Source organism: Plodia interpunctella, chromosome 20 (genome assembly GCF_027563975.2).
Source record: "Plodia interpunctella isolate USDA-ARS_2022_Savannah chromosome 20, ilPloInte3.2, whole genome shotgun sequence".
Taxonomy (NCBI): Eukaryota; Metazoa; Arthropoda; class Insecta; order Lepidoptera; family Pyralidae; genus Plodia; species Plodia interpunctella.
Window position 1 is genome coordinate 4,316,665 of NC_071313.1, and position 25,823 is coordinate 4,342,487.

General features: G+C 34.1%; 1 protein-coding gene across 2 annotated transcripts in view; it reads right to left on the reverse strand.

Annotated features, from left to right (window-relative positions):
- The window catches only part of Sox102F, a 234,207-nt gene that overhangs the window by 89,041 nt on the left and 119,343 nt on the right, over positions 1-25,823 (reverse strand). The window contains exon 1 of one of the 2 annotated variants that reach the window (XM_053760216.1): positions 11,880-12,256. The exons of the other annotated variant lie outside the window; for it this stretch is intronic. The gene's annotated coding sequence lies outside the window, so the exon portion shown is untranslated. Of the gene's footprint in view, positions 1-11,879; positions 12,257-25,823 lie in introns of those variants that run through there. 2 annotated transcript variants of the gene reach the window in all.

The window sequence follows — 25,823 nt, forward strand, 5'->3', positions numbered from 1 at the left end:
ATAATCTTAAAGATAGCAGAACAGTTGTATGATTGAACGCTACGTATGGTGAGTGCGCACGAATGAATTTGCTGTAAGGAATGTTATACATAGTGGTAATATTAAGAAAAATGGGGAGAAAGTCTACACTTGCGAAATTCAGAATGCAAATGGTATAACGATATCATCAAATCTAGACCTAATAAGTCGTCAAAAATAATTTGAACAGCAACTTATCACAATTTTAGAGCTCATGTTTAGAGAAAAAAATAATTTATTGGCGATTTTTTTTATTGACAATACCTGATTGTGCAACATATAATTTTATTAAGTAGGGATTTTTTTCAAATCGATTTAATTAATATTATATTAAAAGTAATAGTTACAACACAAGTGCAAAGTGTTGCGCCGACGCATGGACACTCATCTTTAGATTCTAAATCTGTACACAATCCAGCCATAAAATATGGCCCCAACAATAAAACAGAAGTGGTTCGTTCTACTTCAACACTGGCAAAAGTGCTATATAGTTAGATGGATGAAGTTTTTATTACACTGCACTGTTTAATTTCTACTAATCTCAGGATTACGGTCTATTTATATATGAAAATATACTTACTAAACTATCCGATGTTTCTTGATGATGTTGTTGATGATTCATGATAAAAATCAAGACACTATACTGGTTAAAATATTGTATTCAATAATGAACGACAGAAGAAGTTGTGAATAGAAATTTGACCAACCAATACCTATACTTGATTTTATATTAGCAATTCAATATTCTAATTAAAATATACTGCTCATAGTACAAGAAGATTCAATCATAGTGACGTTTTAATATATTCCGCCCAAATTTGTGTTATTACAATGGATCATAAAGGTAAAAACAAATTTCTTTATTCAAAATATTAGGATAATAAATTAAGTTATATAAAAAACAAAGTTAAAGTTGTCCTTCAAAATGCCATTTTAATCCGTACAAACGAGCTCTCAGAAAACAAAAGCAAATCCCTTGACAAATGCCTCTTCCTTTCTCTTTCCCGCATACCGGAGCTTGGAACAATAACACGCCAAGTGTGATGGATGCTACCGGTGGAGAAGAAGACGCGTAGGCGATAATTCATAAAAACAATAATAAAGACGTTAAAGATGATTCTACTTCAAACAACATTGTCATTTGATTTAATATTATATGAATCCTGCGCTAGACAAGTGACAAGAAAAACTGAAATAAAAACTGTATGTATCAAAGTCAGATTCATGACAAATAAAAACTTATTTGACCATGAAATTTTGCGTTTACTCCAAATAAAAATGGCAAAGGCAGAGATGATTTAACTTCTTTGGAAATTCGAACCAAAGTGCAAACAAGAGGCACCGTTAGTTGAGTTATATAATTCCAAGCCCAAGGAATAAACATACATTACGAAGCCTTATAACAATTTTGCAATCAATAAAACCAGTGTTAATGGCTGTGAGACGGTAGTAAAAACTGAGGTTATTAAAATAAGCCCTGTACAATCATCTAATAACAATAATCACATGCATAATAACTATGAAAATCCTACGTTTATGTTCACATGAATGAGCGTTATGATATTCGCAGCAAGAACCAAAATAAACCAAAAGGCGAACGGAAACGGCCGCTATATTATTAGAAACGACAATTCTATTATTTTTATTCGTAACACATCTTGGGGATTTGGCCATAAATCTGCGTTGGCAGACGTTTCCACCTCTAGAAGTGCGGCGATGGGGGTTCCTAGAACAGTCATCGTTTCACACCCAATTAGGTAAGTAATGGCACTATTTATTTTGATTCGGTACTTAAACAGACTGTCAGATGGCTTGGCCATTGTCAATGGAAATAAAATCCTACCTGTTCCTATAAATAGAAATGAGGCAGAAAGTAGAAATTATTTGAATATAAATTTTATAACATTGGATATATTCCAATGAAAATTATTGGTTATTTTAACACAGCTTCATAAAATAATACAATTAACTATTAACTATATCTAGAGAATGTGTTTTTTACAAGTGGAAAGTTATTAAGAAATTATATACGGAAAATATATTTTTATCGTTGGTTATTAGAAAGGTCTTCGAAAGCTGATGACATCTCTTTATTAGCACAATTTCATAATTACATACATATCATCGGTCGGTCAGAATGCGATCATTAGGAGCAGAGACATCTCTCATCCACGCTGCCACGCATTATTTATCAGAAACACCATTCTGTTCATTGTTTCATAATAAAACATTAATTTTGTCAACGGACTGTACGCGTGAACGAGCCGCTCCAATATTAGAACTTCCGTTCGCACTAAAACAAAAAGATTTCACTATCAATTCGAAGGAGAATCGCGGCTGAGAAAAAATCAAGAGCTGAACTAACACGGAGCAAATCTCACAGGATTGGGTTCCACACATGCAAATCTTGTACAACATTCAACAAAAACAAAAAGCAATCGAGAGGATACCGACAAAAAAGAAGAACTACACGTGCAGCGAGGAAGCAAAAAAGGTCAACAATATGCCTAATCTACAATCCATGTCACAGGCTAAAGGTTATGGAAGGTTGAGCAAAAAATTCTCACAAAACGCTTTTGTGTTCAAAAGAAATCGTCCGTAAATCCTGATTAATCCTCATCAATGTGACCCTTGTGCTGACACCGATGAAGGTCTAAATTTGTCTGCAGGGCAGTCACAAGTCTAAGTTGTTCATTGTTCGTACCTCGGGGAGTAATGACAACAGATTTTTGTCTTTTTTTTTCCATTTCACATGTGGCATCGCAATCCTGGACGATATGTGACACATGTGTCGGTTTTAGGTTACTCCACAATAATGACTGCCTCTTCAAAGTTTCTCATATTCTTCGGCCATTACAAGTGTTTTAGCTTGTGATTTCTTATTTCTAAAAGGAGTCAATGCACTTTTTTCTTTGATGTTTTGGAATCTGATATCACCAAGTTTGTCTTTCTCGACAGGTGAAAACGTTTGTAAGGAAAATGTTTGGTCTAATCTAGGAATCCAGAAATAAGCATGAATCAGTGGCATTATCGCTTTGTATTTCAATGATATAAATAGTGAGTTTGAAACTGAATCAGTAATTCTAAACCAAAACGCTACTGAAACATATCTGGCCAATAAATTTAGTCTGCCATAAATAGAACTATAAAAATTATTTTACGATACAAGAGTGAGATACATTAAGACAATGTTAAGCGTGTATTTCACAATGGGTACATTATGGGCTAATTGATTCGGCCACAATGGGCTTTATACGGCCACTCGTGGCCACAAAGATATTATTGTCTATGGCCGCAGACGTCTGCTAACACTTGACCAGAGACAAAATGCCTTTGTAACATTTGCTGTAGAGGCGCCATCCGTAATAAGATATACAAATAACGAGATTGATTCACAAATGATAAAACAAATGCATACGCGAAATTCTTCTGCCGCAATCAGCTCGTGAACACATTTTTTTTTGTATTCACGAGCTTAACTTATATAGCAACAAAATATACTGACTGAAATATACTGAAACATAGTTGCTAAGTTCTATCTCATCTTCAGCGTGTTTTCGGTTGCATTCGGTGCTGTGACGCCCCAAAGCCCGGGGTTAGCGTGAAAAAAAAAACATTAAATTTAGAAGATTGGCTATGATTGGCTTTGTGTCTCTTAGTCGCCACGTCCGACACCACGGGAGGATACGGAGTGGTCCTATTCTAGGTCGGAACCACACGCCGCTATAGTTGCCAAGTTAGAAGCGTATTAATGATAGTAGCATGTGTCTATTAGTGCTAACACTGAGGGTTGAAGCGAAAATGGAAATAGTGTCGAGTGTCAGTTAACCTATAGATGTAGTATACACACAGCAATACGAACCTGGCACTGTTTAATTATACTATATCGGCAATTATGTTGAAACGTGAGCTGCAACGATTTATTTGTATTCCTTCTCGTTTCTGATCTATTGCGAAGCCATTTTTATGTATATTATTATTATGAGAAATATTCGTGCATGAAATACCAATCGAAAACCTGATAAATCAGGTTGATGTGTTAAAATAGCAGTATTGAAATTAACATAATTTATTATGTGATAAATGGGCTGTCATTACAATCAAATTACAAGGTATGTTAACACCTATCTGCCGAACTTATCAATAAAATGTCTGTCGGATTTACCTGTAACAAAAAATAAAGCATTTTATTACAATTTCATCAAACATAAAAGTTAGTTGTATTATTTTTTTATTAAAATGGCATTAAAAAGAAATTAAGTCATCATTTCATTCGTTTATTACTTATATTTATATTCATAAAAGTTAAACTTAGTTGTAATTTTATAAGACCAGTAGATATTGGATATTTAAAATTAAAAAAAAAAACACAATCAATCACAAACAATAAATCGTTAAAGTAAACGTCGCCCAATGGTTGGGAATAGCAAAAAATTGGCCAAAATTTATTTCGAGAAATTTGATATTTTTTTGTTTTCCCGCTCGACCCAGATGCGTTAATGCTCTACATGTGTTCGGTTCGCTGTGCAATACAATGCATGTGAGTGCTTTCGATGCATCGTATTATTTTATTGTATTTTTAGACCAGATTGCCTTTCGTTTAAGTGAGTTTAGAATTATGATGAATTTACTTGGAATCATTTTATATGTTAAAGGAACTGAAACTAATCGTATATACTATAGGCATTTATTACGATAGGTATATATTCGTATAGACCTAATTTAGATTATTAAAAGAAAACCTATTGAAAACTCTCAAAGTTAATATCGCAAGTGACAAGCACATATTTTTGTTGATAAAAATTACAGACAACATTTAGGTACTTGAACTTTTACTGTGTTTGGTTGTCTGTTAGGAAAAGCGTACTATCGGTTTCCATTCCCCGTGAAATAGTAGGTACACTAGACTGAACACACGCCTTCAACGGAAGTCTCAAACAAGCTCGTTTGATTATTATTACAACGAACGTTTTTTCCATAAAATTAAACTATCGCTCACTGTTATATATTTATAATAAAGAGTTTTATGGGTGTACGCATCGAACGATAGTAAAATATCCACAGGATGCAGGACTATGCCCGGTTATTGTAAGAACAATGTGTTTGCTTTTCAACGAGTATAATCTTTGTCGTAAAATGTTTTAGCGTTTTATATCTTACGGCCTAGAAGGATTTATCAAAAACAATAAGCGAAGCACGAAGTTTTATGGATTCCTGGTATTTTTTTTTTCTCGGGATAATAAAAGTCTTTTCCATAGATAAGATGCCTATTTAAATCTAATAAAATTTATATTGACACTAAAACTATGTATTCAGAGGTGTTTATCCAAGAAAAAAAAATCCTTCATTGTATCATCATAAAATCACTCTCGATTAAATCATATTTCACAACCAGAGACTTCAAACTTATAACACTATCTTCTATTTGTGACTAACCTTTATTTTCACAAAAAATCCAAATTCAAAAATCGTGACGTTAAGATATACAAAACGATATGAAATTCGAATGCACCTGTTGCATGTTATTTTAAATTTCGACTGCATAATTAAAATCTAAATCAATCCTTATACAATGCTGGGGCAATATGTCAATCGAGGCTTGTTCCGTCAGCTATATTTCTCGTGGACCAACAAACATATGTCTCTAAAGCAACGTGTTTACTTTCAACTGTCTACAGTCCACGATATAGGAATCGCATCCATCTTTGTTCGACTGTTTGTTGGAAAATCTACGATATTTTTAACGGTCGTTTTGACTTCATATGTCTTGAGTTACCAATTATCTTGATTTGTTGAAGTTCCTGGCTATTAAGTTGATAATTTAAAATATACAAAATTAAAACCAGTAGTGAATGTCTTAAAAATATTTCAATTAAAATGCAATATAAATTTGATCAGAGAAAAGAAATAGACAAATAAATTTCACATCGGAGGTCCTAACTGTGATAATATGAATATTTGGGTGGTAGGTAGTTAAAAGACAAGGGCATAAAATTCGACAGGTTTCCTTTGATTCATACAACAAAATCCTTTCTCACACATAACAACACGAAATCTGAGCACATGTGTAAATCTTATTGTAAAGATGTATTGTAATGGGCATTTCCTTTGGGGTCAAATGTTCAACGACAATTGTACAGGAAACTCTTTATTTTCTCGATCCACCGATGAGACGATGAAGCACGTAAGGCAGAAGCAGATTTTATTAATAAAGATAACATTGTACCGGTTGATATTACTTTAGACCACCGTGATAGAGAAGCATCTGGTGCACATAACAATAATGCTAACAGCGGTTACAGATAGAGTATTTCCTTTGAGCTTAAGGCACTTTGAAATAGATCAAATTCATTTATTAAATAATTGAGGAAAAGCCAGGCAACGTCTGTAACGTTACTAGGCTAATGCAGGTTATGGATTAACAGAACATAAAAATAAAACTGCGAATTTCAATACTTCAATTCTATAGCAATCTTCGTCTTTCCTAGAAAGATAAAAGTATCTTAACGATTGTTTTTGTAGACTTTCATCCGAAGCTAACTCAAAAAATTTGGAGTAACTCAACATTTTAATCAGGCCTTAGCAGTTCTATGAGTAGTTTTAGATTCCTAATAAAGTAGAACTCTCTTAAGTTACTCCGAGTAGGACAATGCCACTTCCTCACCATTCAACCCGCGCGGTAGCCCTTCAATAATTGTCCAATAATTGCACAATAAAACACGTGCTAGGCAAACAGAAGGGTTCCCCCAAACAATGACGCAGACACCTACAGAGGGTTTCTTTATTTCTTTCGGGAGAAAAGGTCTAAGTTATAGAAGAAGTGACGCTAATAAATTAAACTACAAATGTTATAACGCGAGTTTCTGATTTTGTATTATGTAAGGTAATTATTGTAGCAGAATGCCGTCGTGCTACCACAAACGGCACCTATCAATAAGTTGGCATATCAAATGCTACTTTTTCAGTGCTCGATTTGGTGCAATAAAAATCAGTATGTAGAATCAAAGAAATCAAAAATGTACATAGTATTGACAATTTTATATTGATAAAATAAATTGTTTTAATCTCTTACGGTAGTTTGTAAACTCTTTATTGCACGAAGAAACAGAGAAAGCAGTCAAAATAAAAAAGACTAGTTGTTTGCCACGAAATTAGACCTCGCGAACACAATAATTTATTGATGAGTTTTCACAAAATTGTGAATATTTCAAAAACGGCTTAAACGATTTTGATGGCCCATGATCACTTAAAAATTCAATTGACAGATTCTATATACCTTTTAAATTTCATCAAAATCAGACCAACGGTTCGAAATTTCTTCTTCATAGTTCGTATTCCTCATGGCTGAGGGTCGTGGTCATTACGTGAAATGAAAAACACACAACAACTTTCTTGGCGTTATTAATGGAGTGGTTTGCCATTGCTTTCTCCATTTCACACACAAGTTAATAATAATCAACCAGTGTGCAGGTTTCCTCACGATGTTTTCCTTCACCGGAAGCAAGTGATGGTCTAGGAAAACTACTATACATGAGTCAGATTCGTATACAAACTCATGTGGCACGAGTAGGATTCAAACCCGGGATCTTTCGATCCACAGGCGGGCGTCTTAACCATTATACCAGCACCGCTTCGAAAGTTATCGCGTTACAAACATACACACAAGTAGAATGTTAGACCTCGCTCGCTTCGCTCGCTCGGTCAATCATTATTGTGAGATGCACATAAAATACAAATACATTTTTGACGACATTTTAAACAGTTTCTTTTTGACACCCTGAAACGCTTCAGTTCTTTACATGAACCAAAAAATATTTCTTCTATCTCACTCTAAAATTTGGAATTAAAAGGAACGGAAGACTGTTGTCTACCAAAATGGACAAATTGAAGTAAGGGGTTTGAATCCAAAGGGCAAATTCTATTGTAGCGTAACAACGAGGTTTATTTAGCATAAAAATCGACATGGGGTGTGAATAATAAAATTGATGAATTCTACGCACTTGAACAATGGGAAATTTCAAAAATTCGTGCAAGTCGTAACATGCATGACAATTTTGACCAAAAGTTTTTGAATTAAAGTACCGAACATTCAATTATTTAAATCTGTGTAAATCATGAAAGTTTTATTACGGATTAATATTTACATAAACATGCGTTTCGAAAGAAAATCTAGATTTTTTTTTAATTCGTTTTTCATAATTGAGAAAATGAGAGAAATTGCCATTATTAGCCTTTTGATACTTACCAAAATAATTTTCAAATTTTTTGATATTAATAATTTTCATTTTGACTAATAATTTAATATTACACTAACAATTTGAATAAGTCGACTTTGAGAATTCATGAGATGATTATGTTTAAACACGCCTTGTACTTATTGCATAATGTTACATGACAACAATTTGTGGACAAAATTCGAAAATCCCTTTCAATCCGCTCAGTATTCCTATTACACGTACCTATTCACAATGGGACGAACAAAGACGAGACGTTGAGACGTGTTGGGAATTAATAAAAAAAAATCGAGAGCAAAAGGGTGGCGTGCTGTCTTGTGCGATATCTGGATGTCACAATACTAACGCGCTACGTGATCGACCTACTTAATTTTGCTGGCTTCTAAGATTTCAGATGTAAATTGACTGAGCACAATCGAATCTCTCAGGGATAATGGATTTCCTGTAAGAAATTTCAATTCGTAAATTGTATAAAAAATATTCGTATGCTTCTTGAATACCTATTAAAATAGAAAATATCGCCACATATAGATTCAGATACTTATGTAGTTAATGATAATAATAAACTTTCAATTGGAAATATAATATTACCTAATATGCTTGCGAAACAAGTACATAAATATAGTAATAAACCCACTTACATCACGGTCGTCGAGCCTGATCCAGAGTCAAAGAAGATACTCCAAAACACATTACGGCCATTACTTCATTAGGCTAACTCATAAACTCGTTTTAAACGCCATATTCCAAACCGCACTGTTTGATTTAGTGCTTAAAATCTTAAAGACAAAACCACATCCTATAGATTTTTTAAAGTTCATAAATACGAAGTTTATGCAACCGCACCTTTACTGCACCGTTGGGCGTTATCTACGTATTTAGTATATCTGTCTGGTTAAATAGTTACATATTTTTAATACCATAGCATCCGGCACCGTAGACTAAGGTTTATATTCGATTGGATTTACGACTGTTTTCATTGCGGCCACTGTTTAATATAAATACGTGACGGTTTCCTGTTGGTTGATAACGAAAATAATATTTAATAAAAACAATTGAATACGCTATCCTAGTTTTGTGGATTGTGGAAAAATGAAAGGAGAATTTTTACTAGAGCTTACAATAAAAACTTTCACTGTAAGATTATTGTAGATAAAAATATAGTATTATTGCGACAAAAATGTAAACAACATGAATACCTATTAGACAATTTATCTTTAAAAGTAGTTATTATAATTGCGAAATTTTGGATGAATGAAGTTTGTAATGGAATCCACACACAACAAAGCTTGGAATAAACCACAATAATATCTAGATAACAGAATCCTGGATACCTAGCTAAACAATAGTTGGCTGACAAAAACAAACTCGGGTAGGTACCTTACCCAAAACGTAACTCTGCAGTATCTTCAACAAATTGACACATTTTTATTACCCAAAACTGAACTCATTAAAAGTTATTTAAGTTGAAAATAAACGGAGCGATGCGGCCACAACGGCGCTCGAAATTTCGACAAACAAGAGATCAATTCACGTTAATTTACCACGTACTTAATTTAAAATTTTAAATGCAGTAATTTGTGTGGTAAGCTGAATCAACAATACAGTTTATATTCCATTTATCCTGGCACCGAAGGCTTAAAGGGTGCCAATTAGCGATTGTCACAGAATAATTATTTTACTTTTACACAGAAAGCTTGGAAATATTCTTGTGACAAAATAATAAATTGTTTTAGGAACATTTTTTTCGCATTATTTGGTGAATACCTATATAATATTTATAATTTATCTTTAATAAATCGATTTTATAATACAGTTGTTTAAAATAAATAATGTTCGTAAATTATTTAGATTATTTCAAAAGAATAGAACGAAAGCAATATATTTCATTCAACCTCGTTATACAAGCTACAGTAGGTAGGTTGTCAATCCATCTGATTTTCATCTCGACGACGTAGGTAGGTATCTGTCTAATGAATAATGAATTTCACGAAACATGTACTTAAACTTATCGATAATCTACAAAATTGACTAATTTACACCAAAATCGTATTTTTAAATCGATAGAGGTTGGACACGAATCTATTTATCCATTAAATTTTGGCTAATATCGCTCATCGAATGAGGTAACCCGCTATAAAAGCCTCATTATAGATACCTATTAATTCAAAGCGTCACGGTTGAAAAAGGTAAGCAGGTAGGTAGGTACCTACCTAAGCACGGAATGTACAGAAATATCTGAAAATGTATTTAGATGTAATTAGGTAGGTATACCCAATTACTATGAGTAAGTAACGTAATCATATTTGTACAGCCAACCAATAGCCTACCTAGGTACCTACCTAGGTAACTTGTGATCATTTTTTTATTAATAAGTAGGTACACCTAGGTACGTATTGAATGTCCGTTGAAACCTATGTATAGGTAGGTAAGTAGGTACTTACTTCATTTGATTTGTTGTATCTAATAGGTAGGTATTATCCGACTTGATATTAGGTAAGTAGGTATATTTTTTAAATAGACTTATAACTTATGTCTTCTTATTCTGGTAGATATTTTAATTAAGTAGTATTTTGATAGGTATTCTATTTAGGTATATCACCATGGTTTTCACTCTAAATGGAGAAAGAATTGGCAAACTCTAGATATAATAGGTATTGCCCAGGAAGTCGATATGTGTTACATTCCAAATAATGGCCACTATCCTCAGCCATGACGAATATCTAAGAAGGATTTAAAACTAACACAAAAATTGTTTATAAAAAAATAATGTAATCTGGCGCATATCTACGACATAGCATAATGTAGGTACTAGGTAGGTATAATGTATTAGATTAGTAGTAACATCTGTAAAATAATTTAATGAGAATGAAACACAAACCTATCTAGATGCTTATGTAGGATGTTGTCTAATTAGTCAACCGTAAGATCACTTCGTACCTAATTAAAAAAGACAGGCAAATTTCCAAACAACTGATTACGTAATAATAGTACGACATTCGTTATCGAACTTTTTAAGTCAAGTTATACCTAACCGTCAAAAGTTCGTCATTAAAAAAAGTTCGTAGGTACAGTACCTGTCTGTTATTCAAATATAATTTATAAAATATTAGTTGCGCCCTAGGGCTACGCTCCCATGGGAATTTCGGGATAAAAGTAGTACCTATGTGTTATTCCAGGTTATTTTCTACCCGTGTACCAAATTTCATAACAATAGGTCCAGTAGATATGCGTGAAGAGGTAACAAACAAGCAAACTCTACTTCTAGAACCGAGTAGGTAGGTATGTAGATACTATTTATGTCCAGAAAAATTAACAGAGGACTAGAAATTATTTACAAAAAATAATTCATCGTATTCGAATCTAAAACACCTTCCAATCTGAATCTTTTAGATCCAGATTAAAATCCAGCGCAAAAAACCGGATAAATAAAAGTGCACAGTGGTTTTTGCTCGCAATTTTGCCATTCCTCTTGGTGGATAAATAAATTTTTCCAATAAGAATCTTGTAATACATCTAAAAGGGGCTTTTAGTTAGCAATTATATATATTTTAGTATTAAATGATACGAAAATTATTTACACACATTTCATTTAAAATAGTTAAAAGTATAATAAAAATAGTTTACCTTCAGGTGCGTTATCATTGTTCCTCTTGTCTTTTGAGACATCAGAAAAATCTGCATGCGACAAAAACGTAAAAACAAACTAAATAATAATATTATAACAAAACAAACGAAACACGTAAAGAGTCCGATCACACCGATTCTTTGGCATTATTTCTCACAATCATATCCAGTTTCTAAATAGTTCAAACAGTCACAGAACTACGTTAAAAATAGCACACAAACAAAAACACAAAAAACTAAATAATAGTCCAACACAAATTAAATAATAAACTAGTACGATGTCGCGCTAAATTAACAGTTCGCAACGTCGCGATCGTGCACGCTCGGATTTGAAATCGGGACGCAGTACACGTCTTGTAATCGCGCGGCGCCGATACACAATGCTGGCAGATCGAAGCGGGCCGACAATACGCGCGCGCTACAATAACCACCGCCCCCCGCCCCCCGCACCACGTGCGACAAGGACGCACCGACCTAATGTCACTGCCCTGCAAACAATGCCGTCCTTCGAAGGTCTTTGCATCGACATCATAAATCAAACATCATATTCTATCGCCAAATTAATCATCTTTGCACTGAGATCTACAAAATTGTGTAAAAATTTAAATAACTTCTATTTAACAGTGCATTTACAATCAATTGTCTATTCGGAATAACAGCTTTCGTCCCGCGGAATCTATACAAAGCCCGTTCAGCCCATCCTTTTCTAGCGGGCAATGTGTGCGTGACCGAGTGGCTTGCTCTCTCCCGCTCGGTCGCATTCTTGGCGACTAGGCGAGAGCGCCTCTCGCTCTAGACTCCGCCCAGGCGGCCGCCTCAGTGTGCGCCGAGCCTGCACAGTGTGCGTACTGCGGTGAACAGCCGGGCATTGAGCATTGTGAAACGATTTTCGCACACCACAATGAAAGTCAGGTGGGTGTGCTGGTTCTATGAGGGCGTTTAAAAAGTCAATACAATCTCTGTTACATTTGTATTTGTGGAGGAAATTTTCTTTATGCCTCGGCTGGGCGTGTGGCATTGTGTTCGAGGCGTGGCCAGAAAAACGGTCTTTTGTGTGGCCGGTTCCAATTGTGCGATTGGCGAACCCTATTGTTGAATGTTCCCACCAAACAGGCCAGGGAACAATTCATATCTTTAGCAGACACTTCCAGCACATTACAAACTCACAGCTGGCGAATGGCTTCTCTAATAACAATTCGGTTATTATATCTACACTTGCCATTTCTTCGATTCATTCGATAGCTAATAGCATTATACAACCAAAGTTGTATAGGTAATTCATTTCAAATCTTTAATTTTGCAATATAAATAAAGAATTTTAACTCCCATACCAAACCTATTCTTTATCACTCTTACTACAAATCTCTGCCTACCTACGCTGTGCTATCTCGTAATTATTCTAAATTGGTAGGTAGATAGTATAGATACCTACTCTGCATTGTGCCCCAGTGGGCGAAAAAGGGTTGACATAAAAGTTTTGATTTTTTTTTTTAGATGTAAGTCATGGTGCAAGTATTCATTTAAGTACCTATATTAATTTCAGTCCAGAATTTCATTTTGTAATAAATATGTAGGTATTCGGTTGATTAGATACCTAGTTACCTAATTTATTACTTACATACCTATCTAGCTAGGTACTAATGTAAGGTGACGAATCCAAAGTCTTAATTATATGTTTTTACCTGTTAGATATCTCTAGACGGGTAAATAACAATAATATAAAACAAATTACGTACTTACGTATAGAATTGATCTATGTTCAAACAAAAAAATCGATAAAAGTTGTGTTGAAAACAGAAAAATTATAATATTCTAACAGTATTTGAAAATAAAACTCAAAGAAAGTAAAATACTTAATAAATAATTCATTAGCCACTTGCTTGCACGTGTATTAATTAGATAAAACAATCTAATTAATAAAACAGAAGTGTGTTAATTTAAGCTTTACGTTTTACTAAATGCATGTTAACTTTTTAATGGCCAGTGGAAAACTATAAAAATTATCGGATCCAATTTCATGGGTCAGCTGTCTAATAGATAAATAAATCTAAATAGGAATTATGTAAAAATATGAACAGATGGTATTTTGCTAGATATCTACTTATTTTAAATGTTTAAGTGATAATGTACTTAACTAGCTACTTACCTAGTGCTTAAAATTCCTTGCAACTTAACTGTTCGCAATTTATTATTCATCTAGGTACCATTTTTATTAATAGATCCCTCAGTTTAGTTTTTTTTTAGGTATTGTTTACTCTGTAAATGTATCGAGGTCAACATAGAGAGAGTTTATAATACGATATCGCTTAGGTACATAGCGACAGATAGCGGGAAGCGATTTCATTTTAAAACTTTAAACCTACGCAAGTTTTTTTAAATAGATCTTTAAAACTACGCAACGAATTTTGATGCGGACTTTTTTATAGATAGTATCCTAGGAAGGTTTAGGTGTCTAATTTATTATGGTTTTATCGGAGCTAAGGCGGGCTGGATCGCGACAACGATAGGAAAAAGAAAATACAGTTATTTTAAGACAATACGTATGACCTATATCGCAGCGTACGCGTGGAATTTGTGTCTTACTCCCCCGCCCCACGTGTGGGGGTGGGGGTGGCTCGTTGCTGGGTTATTTAGCGGCTCTTGAGTATATGAGAGTACATCCCTTGTATGTAATTGTGAGCTGTTATTGTGTTGGTGATCGGATTTTAAGTCTATACATGTCGCATGGAAGGTGTGCGTGTATGCAAATTGAAATTATTTGGATGGCAGAATTATGCCCCTTTGTTTTGACTTCGAATGTTAATGTTACAGTCTCGTTTCTTCGAGATCTAAACGATATAACATTTTGTACAATTTGTTTTTATACAAAAGCGCAAAAAAAATTGACCTAATTTTGAGCCAAAACGTTATACGCCTGGGGTCGCCACCCCCACATCTCACCCCTTTTTGAAGATTATCGGGCGAGCTCCCGGCAATTACTTGATTGGTTTTTGGTGTTTTGTCAAGGAGACTCCACAAAGATTGTTTGTGTAACGAGATTCCAAGCCTGATACGCCCTGAGCGTCTGTTTGTAAGGTTAATCAAAATGTGATTGGAATGATTAAATACTTAGTACTTATTCCTATAATTTTGAATTTATTTTATAATGTAATGTTATGTAAAGTTTATACGTGTATAATATAAATGTTTATAAATGTAGTGTAATGTAATGTTTATAAGTGTAAATTTATTTAAGTGTAATCTAATAATAACCTATTTATTTTAAAACCAATTTTAGCTTGAAGTTACCTACTATCTATGATTAAAGCTTGAACTTCAACTAGCACCTATCTACCTACTTAACACAAGTAAGTACCTACTAAGTATCTATGCCTTCCTCTCTGAAATGTTGTTACTCATAAAAAATGTGTTGTCGTAATAGAGCAATAGTTTAGAGTTCTATACAGTCGTTATTTCTGTCGTCAAAGGAACTAATAGTCTAATTGGTGTCACTTAGCGCGTCCGCGCAGCTATTTAAGGATCTAAATCCGAACAGATCTGATCGTGCGTTTCCGTTCTTGCGGCCGACCGCAGCAGCTGGTGTATATCGTTAGGTGTGTAGGTACTATTAATTCGTACTAATATTATAAATGCGAAAGTGTGTCTGTATTTCTGTTTGTCACGGCTAAACCGCTAGACCGATTTTGATAAAATTTGACGCGAAGCCAAATATTACAAATCGCAATTAACTAACCTACTACTTATACCTATTACCACTTCACGCTTTATCTGTTTAATAAATCTCATTGTAATTTTGCATACCTACATAATGTGATTTGAAGGTTATAGGGAAAACCTTTTACCCAGGAAAAATGTTCCCGAAGGTAAATCACGCAGGCGAATGACAAATTTTGTAAGTACAGTCGTCCGCATAATAACATGTCCATCGCAACGTGTGCCTGTTGTTGTGGTAACAGCAAAATAATTTAAGTTGATGTGACATAAAAATTATAAGTAAAAACCATATCTTTCTTGGTCACTAGAAATAACTATAAATTAATTACAAAAGTTTTAAATATGTAGATTTTATTTTTATTGAGTAGAAATCATTACATAAGTACATTATTCCATCAGATAGGGCAGGTGATATATTCCTACTTATATGTATGTAAAATATCAAATACAAACAAACATACCTGTAGATTAAGGAATCTCATCAAATCGAGAATCAAATTATTCGAGCCTCTCATAAAGCAAACACGAGACACGCAAACTTCTAGATTGTTCGGGAGGGGCGAAAGGGGTTGTTTTCACCCCTTGTTCTCGCGTGTTTTGATATTCTGCATGTACTGAACCTAATTAATTCTGATTCGTGTATGTTTATTATAAGGGATGAAATGGATATTTAATAGTTGAGTCGTGACTCCGAATTCTTATTCTTGCATCGTAATAAATATGATAATGAAGATAATATGTTGCCATAAAAAATAATATTCAGCGAAAATACAGTTTAATATAAAGTAAGTAAAAAATGTTACATTGAAAAGAATGTGTCTATTTTCCTATGTAGATAATATTTTTGAAAATTTTGTAAAAACGAAAGGTAAAGAGCAGTAGGTATAGTACGACACAAAAAAAGGCAAAGTTAATTTTTGAAAATGTATAATTTATTACTAAGCAAGTAGGTACTCTACCGACTTGCAAAACATAAATCTACCTACTATTAAATAATTAGTTCCTCAGTTTTCAGAGCGTGGTGGTGGAGAAGATGATGGCATTGGGAAACGTAATTAAAATGGTTTTAGTCAAGATATTATATAGGAGCTCAAAAAGTTCATGAATTTAAGTGCTGACATGTGCCTAAGTATATTGTTATTAGATACTGAAATTAGTTCTTTTTTAATCACACAGATTGGCATATGTATGACAATAACTCAAATATGTATTTATACATAGTAAGTAAAACTTAACGCTACAGATACAAACTTAATGAAGATTTTGATAACACTCGCATTAAAATTTTAGGCCTTTGATCCTTGCTTATAATTACGCTGTTATTAAATTTTAGTTTCCATGTGTTACTATTTATCTGTGAAGCATTTGGATAGGCTTGTATAAATTTAATTATTTCATAATATTAATAACAAACTTTGCCCCAGTGGTTCATTTATCTACATATTATTAATCTAAATTTTGCGATAAATCTCTTCAAGAAAATTATTTACACAACAGCTATATGTTAGAGCAATTCCTATACTATAATTCTATTAATTTGTTACCTAAACAGGAAATTTCATAAAACTGAAATCAATTTAAAAATAATCATACCATCGAAATGCTAGGATACCTATGACGAACTTACTTATAAAACAAAAATTACTTTTTACACGAACGAAATGATCCTATTTAAAAACGTTTCAGCGATGGTAAAAATATACTCGGTAACTTGCTCAAATGGGCCCATTAGAACTAATCTCCCTGAGGGGAGCTCCCCTCTTGTCCAAGTATTTACAGATGACCGTCGCTTAGTATTTTAAATGATGCTTTTACGAAAAAATCGTAGCTCCATTTCGGCCACTTAGCGACTTTTTTTAAATTTATTGCCGCCATGTTGTTCCGGCTTTTAAAATATCGGCTTTTACCTGAAGATGTGATTTTTGTTACGGTTAGTTCACATTGGGTGAGTCAAATGGGAAGAAATCGCGAGCTTCTTTTCTCGGTTGTCGAAAAAATTCTATCTTAACTTTCACAACAAGGACAAAATCACTATAAATCTTTATAAAAACTATACTTACCTAAGTATTATTTATTAGTATACGTACGTATCATAATGTATAGGTATACTTATTCTCTATAATTATTGAACTTTAATTAGGCCAATGTATATAGACTGACTGTTTTAAAATTTTTAATAATAATTTTCCTAATATAAAGGACTAAATTCTACTTAGGCTATAACTAGAATTGTTGAAATTGTGCCATGAAAAACAAACGATTAAAAGATTCACTGAATTTTTTGAAGTAGTTAGAATCTATAAATTCTATAAGTAAATACTTATTAGACTACGTACTGTAGGTACTCTACCAATGTGAACCTTCCTAATGATCTGTTTTAACGTTTGCAGATTGATTTCGTCGTAAATTTTATATTTTTTACGTAGATGTTTACAAGTACTTAAACTATTTACAGGTCTACGAGTTGAGGGTACGTTTATGGCCTACTGTTATATTAAAACTAATGTGAGTTAAGTACTTAAATAGGAAAATAAATTACTGGCTACTATTAGGTTTTACAAACAATAAAGAAGAATTATTGAAATTTTAACTAGGGTTTTTCTGAAATATCTACCTATTTATTCTAATACATTTCTTTTAAACCCGATATTTGATAAAAATCGCTCACTGGGCGGCGCTGAAACGACAATAGGGCATTGTGTAGTGGGCGTGGCCCATTGTGTAACGGGCCAATCACAGCGCACCATTCAACAATAGCGCACCGAATTGGAATGCTCGCTGCTCTATTGTCGGATTGGTGTTCTACATTTGAAATTTTGTGAGTTGTAATTTTGATTGTGTAAGTACCTAATAATTTCAGGGAGTATGTTCCTTTATTTTTATACTTTTGCCGTTCTATATTTGAAAATTTCCGAATTGTCACAATTCGGAAAATTTTTTCAAAATTTTTTTCGAAATTCAGGAGTATGTAGGTATGTATAGGTACCTACCTTTATTTTTATAAATATTTTTAATGCCAAAGTTTCGGTTTCATTTGTACTTTCATTAATAATATTTTTTAGGTTTCAGCAGATTGGAGATTGATTGGATATTTCTGCTCCGGCTAAGTATGCTTCCATATTATTATCAAGGGATTAAGTAACTTTTAGATCAACAACGATCACTATAATAAGTAAAATAGTTAAGTGCGCCAAAATAAGTCATACTTACTTACCTATACGTATTTCTCCCGATTTCGATTTTCCGATTGAATTTTCGAGATAAAAGTGGGAACCTATCTTATTTGCAATTCCAGGTTACGTTCTATCCATGTACCAAATTTCATCAAAATCCATTCAGCAGTATTAGCGTGATGGACTAACAAACATCCCCACACACGCTCACATTCGAACTTCATTTTAGTGGTATTAAGTATATTGAAAACGTCTGAATTTCATAACCAAAACAAAAACAACTCGAGTTTCAACACGACATTTCGTCTAAATGTGTGCAATGCATTTAGCAATGCACCGGATGTACGGAACAGGTGTCATGCTACCCGCCTACCACGGTCCAGAATGTGTTACGAAATGCGATGCGATACGCTTATTTTACTCTATAAACGATAGTATAGCGACAGGAGTTTACTAAGATGTAGTTGCGTGGTACCGGGCATTATTTTATTAGATTCATGTTCGAATGTTTATATTTATTATGAGATGATGACCGCGGCTTCGTCCGCGTGTATTTTTCGCACTGATATAATTCGTGCAAGTGAACGCGCAAGAGGCATTTATGAGTAATATAAAACGCCAGGGTTGGCGCCATAGTCGCAGTGCGTTCGAAAATATATGACTTTCGGCCTAAGTCAGCCGGCAACTGTAAGGGGTAGGTAATGTCAGTACTGTAACGCTAGTGTTATTAACCTCTGCCAATGTGGAAAAATCACCAATCCGCATTAGCCCCGTGTGGTGGTCCAGCGTGCGGGCCTACCATACAGGGTTACTGGTATCTAACGCATAACCTTCCATGGGCGCATAATAAGGTACACAGAGACTAACATCTTTTGTTGACTTTTGTCTAAATGTAATAAATACAAATATATTGTCTCATGTTGCTTGGCTATTAGATAGAGTTAAAATGTGTAGAATAGCAAATTAGATTGTATTTTTATTTATATGAAAATAAAACTACGGAACGAAAACTCGTACAATAAAAGTTGCTTGTTTTAATGTACCTAAGTAGTCTTTCGGAGGTTTTGCGTTTGATACCAGTAACCCTGCACCTATATGAGTCAATACTCATGTATAGTGCCTATATAATTGCCATAGACCCGTGAACAACCCGCATAGCACACTAACGTTGAATGATTATGAATATGCGATTCCTTGTCACTGGTTGTTAGTGTAGCGTAGTCGCAAAAGTCATGTCAGATGCCTTTACTTGAATAAAATTCTCGGCAAGAATAAAAGAATGCAGCTGTAAAATACCTGATAAATAGTTCTTGATTTTCCCGTTGTCACCCGGCGTGGCCGGGGTGCGCCAACGGGAACAAACAGGGTGTATTCGAGACCCCCCTCTGAAGATGATACGAGTCGTTACGACTTAATGAAATAGGTTCGTCTGCCGAAGTTATGCATTAAGTAATTAGATCGAAGGAAAGCCGGGGCAACTCAGTTAACTTGGTGCTTTGTACTCGGTTATCGTTGAACTTTGATCAAGTGATTTTGAGAGTCAATTTTGTAAGTACTTTATGATAATTGAGCTAATAATGTGACATCGTATGATTAAGAAGTTTTATTAACTTTACATTTTGATTAATATACAAGTTACTTTATTTTCGTACTAGTTTTGTACTTTGTATTTTGCGGGTAAATGTGGGAGTGAAACAAAGCAAGACTAATTTCACAATTAAATGTTTCATAATAAGTATTTTGAAAGAAAAAGTTGTAGGACCAAAACAGCCACGTATGCACTTATACACATATCTACTAGCTTTTGCCCGCGACTTCGCCCTCGTCAATTTCTCTGCAATAGCGAAACAGACACGATTTTTCAGATAAATTTTCACTGCGCATTAGCAAATTAGCCTACTTAGGTATTTGAACGGGGGTCGTTAACTATATTCATACAGAATTTCATGAAAATCGGTCCGGCTGTTTAGCTGAAAGCGGAGTAGCTACAGACAAACAGACGGACTTGCGCATTTGTAATATTAGTATGAAAAGATGGATAATCAATATGTTTTAGCTAAATCTAGCTTCATTTTAAGCTATTTTTATATTACTTAGTATATTTCTAAATACGTACTTAGATCTAAATAAATAGGTAACGTCAAAATTTTTAGATTATTATTTTAAAGATTCCATTTCTAAAGGTTACGTCTGTTTCCAGAATTACAAAATCTATATCACACGAGTTATAAAGTGGTTTGAATTGATACGCGAACGGTAAAAGCGATATAAATTCTCAACATAATCTTATTAGACCTACATTACATAACGAGCTTACAAAGTAGCTGTATCATTGAAGAATCTGCTTGTCATTTAGCGAATACCTCCTTTCAGAGGCAAAACCTTTTGTGTAAATATCAATTCAATCACACCACACATACCTACGTACTATACCACATGAAAGCCGTCCTATAAGAAAAGGCAAACAAAATGTCTATAGAAGCAAGACTAAACATTTCCAAGACGCTGCTTGGGGGTGGCGGGTGGGGGTGGAGAGGGAGTGCTACACGTAACTTACAACACAAGTTACAATACCAACTTAATATTGACCTAAATCGTGCGAGAATTAGCCTTATGAATAAGAAAATAAGGTAGGCCGAAGTTCCTTTTGGTGTTGGTAAACGCAATACAATAGCCATTTATGTGAGACCTCCAAGAATGCATGGAGTTACCCTTATGATGTTTCTTTATGGAATAGTCGGGGAGGGGTGTGAGGGTCTAGCTGAGTGGTTTTTAAATTTATGTCAGTGTGCGTTTTAGAAGCAAAGCCGCAGAAGACGTTGAGCGGTTTTGTGCTAAGTTTGTATATCTTCGTATGTAATGGCACTAAAGAGGTTTATATAAATATGTTTGTTACATAACTAACGTTTTTATATGATTCCTGTTGTTTGCTTTTTTTCATCTAGTTCGATAATAAATTGATACTTAATCGTTCTGATCTACTTATTATGCAATGGAAACTAAATAAAAAATAATAAATAATTCACACTTTCAACGTGGACATTGAGTTGGTTTTTGCCTCTGATTTTTTATTAATTCTTCTCATCCAAACAGTTATATTTAAATGTAATTTTTTTGATCATAAACTTGCGATCATGATTTGACCCAGTTCCGTTTATCGTAGGATAAACGGAACTGGGTCTACTTAAACTCCTCGCTTCAGTTTCTTACGAGTACACAGACATTAATTTTATTAGCGTTATTATGATAAGCATGACCTAATGGTGGATCTGCTCCCAACGAAGGAACTCCTTAATGGCTTAATCAAAGCATTTGCTCAGTAATTAAACCTTCACTGGCGTTTTTTCATGTATTTCTCAAAAAGCTAAAAATGACTTTTGCTCTATTACATTTTTTTGTCATTTGAATCAACAAGATATCTTTGATCCTTGACGAACTTCTGTCAAAATAAAGTAATAAAAAAAACTTATTTGTCATAGATTTAAAGTATATTGTAGCTTGCCACAAAACAGATCGAAACAAAACGCATCACTGAGTACGATGGAAAGACAAAAACTCCGCCGCATCGCAGGAATGGGGGGGGGGGGGAGCCAAAAGTAAAAAGTGGAAGGAAAACGGAGGAAAGAGCAGTGGGGCCTTTGTGTGCCACCCTCGTGAAGTAACGACAGTAAAAAAGGTTTTTATGTCATTTTATTTGAAATAAAATATATTGTTTAAATATTGATGTCTGGCACGAGGACCGACGTGGCGTTAACAAAATTTAAAATTATTTCACAAACGTCATTTTGTATTTTTATTTATTTAACAGTAGCGACAATATAAATGTAGGTATATTTTGAAAAAAAAAAGATGTTTGACACGTGTAGGATATAAACTGGAATAGCACTGTAGTGTCGGTACTTTTATAGTTCTTATTTTTAATATAAAAAGTAGTTGATCGATGGATATCCCATAATCCAACATTTCCAGGTGTAACATCCTGCATGTTTTATTTATTAACAACACATTGATTGTAAATCCGTGGCGGAAAATGTCACAGAGGTATTTGGGACGAACAAACATTACGCGCGTTTGGTACACTTTGTCATGAGAATCATAAAGCGATCAGGCTTATTACAGATATATCTTGCCGTTGATAAATTTACTATTTCATGAACAAATTGACGGTGTTCAAAATGATGTATTTTAAACACATCGAGACCAGAGTTTTGTATTAATATATCCGGTTTGCTTTATTTCTTGTTATATTATTTATTAGCATTTTTTTTATTTCGTGCGTGTAATCCGTGACGTGTCCAAGACCCAGAGAGCTTGCGAAGTGAAGGAGAAAAAGTAGGAAAGCGGACCTTGGCTTCAACATTCTATGGTAACACACACACTCCGGAAGAAACCGCGTAGTCGATCAGATGAGAGAGATATTTCCAAATATTGATTTAGTCATGATTTTATTATTTTTATTCTATCTATTAACATAGGTACATATATGTACATAGGTACCTATCTATGTCAATAGATACTGCTACATTTTTATGACAAAGATAACAAAAATGTACGGTCCATTTTAATACAAAATACTCTATTAAGCAACAACATAAGTTTCGAAGTGGGTTGACACAGAATGGCAAATCTTTTAATTTTTATGTGGACTGTGGTTTACGGGCGTCACAGGCAAGAATTTGTATAAGATAAATGTTGAGAAATGTCGCTTTAAAAACTGGGATAAAATTTCACTGAAAATTTTCAAAGCTTATTTTGCAGACCATACACAATAGACAACTCTGTATAGCTCGTCTGTGGGGGAGGCGAAATTAAGAGACACTTTGTGTCGCTTCATAAAGGAAAATATACATAAGATCACACAACAACATCACACACATTATGTGTTTTCACACATTTACGGCCGACCTGAAATAGCTATGTGCTTGATGTGTTCATTGGGGATTTTATTAAGTAACTGATGATGTTCTGAGGGAGATCTTTGCCCAGAAATGGAACAATGAGGTTAATGAAAACTGTCGTAAATATAACCTAAAACCAAAGCATGATCAATTCAGTTCGGTATCACACAGATTGAGCTAGCCCCAAAGTAAGTTCGCGACTTATGTTATGGGATACTAACTCAACAACGATACTATATTTTATAACATATATAGATAACCAATCAGAAAAAGATCATTTTCCATCATGACCCGACCGGGGATAGAATTCGGAACCTCTCGGTTCAGAGGCAAGCATTTTACCACTACGCCATCGAGGTCGTCATTCAAATCAAGCGATAAACTTATCAATCAAATAACATGTAGACGTAATTACAGAAAAGTTTTATTTTCCTTTTCATGAGTTCCGATAACAAATAATATAGTAATCGTTCGAAACGTTCGAACGTAGGTACTTGTTCTAATCTCAAATATTCTCGATGGTCAACTGTCATTTGATTTGAAAGGTATTAATTATAAAAATATGAGTGATTTATCTTCAGATTTGATGCAGACTACATGCTAAAACTAACCACCTTGTGAATGAAACAAAAGTGATCCGCTCTATTGCAAATGTCAGAGAGAGCGTACAGAAATACCGACAATAACTGCAACTCGATATAGATGGTTTTGAGGTCAACGTATTGCTCATTCAAGTAATTCGCATTCATCTTAGAGGAGAAAATATTTATGTGACTGTCCTCTCTCTCATCTCCGCTTGGTTGCATTCTTGTGACGCTACGAAGCCCGAGGTCGGTGTAAGAAAATAAACCTTAAAATTTTGAATATTCAGCTGGCATTTTATGACCGCCTGCCTGACGTCAATGTTCATTGGAAATATAAATTAGCTTTATGAGGATGACGAGATGGGGGATATAGTGGTCGTATTTTAGGGCGGAACCACATGCCGGTGATGGTTCACCAATTAGATTTAAGTTACTTTGTAGCTAATGTTGTGATATTAATTAATTTGTGCCCTAGATAAAAGAAAATGTCAACTCATTATAGTGATAGACTGACGTTTGCATGAAACATTAGTTTGTCTTAGAATAATTTATTGTATTTTATAATACTTACCTGAATATAAATAGAAAAAGTATCTTGCCGTATAGTGTAGCGATGGTCCAGTGGTTAAAACAGTGGTCGCAGGTTCAAATCAAAGTCGTGCAACATGACTTTGTATACCAATTTGACTCGTGCATTTGTATTTTTATATAACTTATATAAAAGAAGAATCCTGGACACTGGCTGACTATTTACGAAATAAAGAAATATAATCCATTCGTGCGTATGCTTTTACGACGGTAGTCGTAAAATAATATCAGATGCCTTTAGACGACTTATATAAATCTTATAGATAAGAAACCAAATTAGTATATGCTCATTAACCCTTCGATCCCGGAGATAATAAAAACTTTTGAACAACAATAGGTCAGATCGGGCCAAGCTAAAATTGATACCGTTTACAAAATTTCATCAAAATCTGCCCAGTAAATTTGTCTGATGGAAAGTAAAAAAGCGAGTTTTGATCGCGAAATTTTATATTCAATTTGTTATAAACAATTTGTAAGAAACGTAATGATAAATAAATAATAACAAAATGTATTCATTTACGTTACGACAGTAAAAAGCATAGCCTATGTACATAACTAGCTGCGCTCCGGGGCTTCGCTCCCGTGGGAATTTCGAGATAAAAATTACCCTATGTGTTATTCCAGGTTATATTCTACCCGTGTACCAAATTTTATAACAATCTGTCCAGTCGATTTTGCGTGAAAGATTAACAACCATACACACACATAGATCCTCACAAACTTACGCATTTTTAATATTAGTAGGAAGTAGGATATATATGTCATTAACAAGTTATACTTTAGTTTTAGTATCCCAAGTTCGGTTAATTGATCATAAATTATAATAATTTGCCGCTGCCCATCCCGCGCCTTATTCAGGGACGTGATTAAATATACAGCAAGAGGACCGAGTATGATGACCAACCTCTAATAGTAGGATAGTTGAACAATCATAATTAATTATATGCCTATTCCTTCCTCAGGATAACACTATCTATTGGTAAAAAA